Source organism: Mandrillus leucophaeus, unplaced genomic scaffold (genome assembly GCF_000951045.1).
Source record: "Mandrillus leucophaeus isolate KB7577 unplaced genomic scaffold, Mleu.le_1.0 Scaffold185, whole genome shotgun sequence".
Lineage (NCBI taxonomy): Eukaryota > Metazoa > Chordata > Mammalia > Primates > Cercopithecidae > Mandrillus > Mandrillus leucophaeus.
Window position 1 is genome coordinate 408,775 of NW_012101865.1, and position 1,921 is coordinate 410,695.

At 46.1% G+C, this 1,921-nt stretch overlaps 1 pseudogene; it reads left to right on the forward strand.

Moving 5' to 3' along the window:
- The first annotated feature begins 53 nt into the window (after positions 1-53).
- The window catches only part of LOC105538088, a 15,528-nt pseudogene continuing 13,660 nt past the window's right edge, over positions 54-1,921 (forward strand).

A 1,921-nucleotide genomic window follows, 5' to 3' on the forward strand; every position in this document is an offset into this window, starting at 1 on the left:
AAAAAAAAAAAAAAAAAGGATCCCTGGAGTTCTTCTTCTCACTCCTAGTCCAGATGGACAAAGGCTCCTTCACATACTTCTGGGTGCTGAACAAGCTAAAGGCAGGGTGGGAACATGGCTGTATTCGTCCATTCTCACACTGCTAATGAAGACATACCTGAGACCGCGTCATTTACAAAGGAAAGAGGTTTAATTGACTCACAGTTCAGCATGGCTGGGGAGGCTTTAGGAAACTTACAATCATGGTAGGAGGGGAAGCAAACATGTCCTTCTTCATGTGACGGCAGGAAGGAGAATGAAAGCCAAGCAAAGGGGGAAGCTCCTTAAAAGAACCATCAGATCTTGTGAGAACTTACTATCACAAGAATAGTATGAAGGAACCACTCCCATGATTCAATTACCTCCCACCGGGTCCCTCCCACCACAAGTGGGGATTGTGGGAACTACAGTTCAAGATGAGATTTGGGTGGGGACACAACCAAACCGTAACAGTGGCATCACCATCGACATCTTTCTGTAGAAGTTCGGGGCGAAGCAATGCTATGTCACCATCATTGATGCCATGGGTCACTGTGACTTCATCAAACACATGATCACAAGCACCTTACAGCTACCACCAGGGTTGCCTCGGCCCTGCTGTGAGGATGGGCAGGGGGTGTCCCAGGCCAGGTCTGAGCTGGGCCTTCCTCTCTCAGGCTAGGCAGACTGTGCTGTACTGATTTTGGCAAGCGGTGTAGGAGAGTGTGAGGCCGCCATCTCCAAGAACAAGCAGACGTGTGAACACACACTGTTGGCCTATACACTGGGCGTGAAGCAGCTCACTGCAGCAGTCAACAAGATGGACATCACAGAGCCACCTTACAGTAGTACATGCTTTGAGGAGATCAGCAAGGAGGTGAAGGCTTATATCAAGAAGATTAGTTACAACTCCCAGACTGTGCCCTTCGTGCCCATCTCAGGCCAGCATGGGGACAGCATGCTGGAACCTGGCAGCAAGGTGAGGGACAGCTGGGCAGGGCCAATTAAATGAGACTTGCCCATTCAAATCTTTGAGCTTCTCCTGGAATAAATACCCAGTATTCACGGTGTGCTCATGGACTGATCACTGGGAACGATCTCCATCCCCTTTTGGAGGATGCTTTGAACTCCGTTTTACAGGTGAGTGAAATGAGTACACCCGAGACTATATAATCAGTAAGCATAAAACTGTGCGGACTCATGTTGTGGCCACTAGGTATGTGTGGCTATTTAAATTACTAATATGAAATCAAATGAAATAATTCCTTAGCTACATTTCAAGTGCCCAGCAACCACATATGGCTCTCATATTGAACAGCGAGTGCAGTAGCAGACTATTTACATCATTGCAGAAAGTTCCATTGGGCAGTGCTGGTGGGATCTAGAATTCTAGCCCATGCTTACAGTAGTATCTAAGCTATCCCACCTTAGGCAGTGTGGGCGCAATACAAATGTGTCTAAGACACAGTCCCTGTGCTCAGGGATCCCACGTTCAAGTAGGTTTTGACATCTCCACACAAGTATCTCCCTACCAAAAGAGTTGAGTTCTAACATCAGACCTGAATTCAAGCCCCAACTCTATCCTTTGCCCACAGTAAAGGAGCAGCTGAGGTATTAATATTAATGCTCTGGGACTTTGGGCTCACTTCACGGGGTTGTAAGAATTAAACAAAAGACTTCACGTGGACATCCACTGACACAGACAGTTGGTGCTCGCAGGCTAATTGCTATTACTTAGTGTATTTGCCTAAAGCCTACCTTTTCTATAATTGACTTGAGAATTCTTAGCCTTTTCCTCCATGTGTACATAGCTATCTTTTTCTGATTATAAAATTAATGTCTAACATCTTTACAATAAGCATTTCGTGCAGATATGAAGCATAAACTGCCACCCCATGACTTA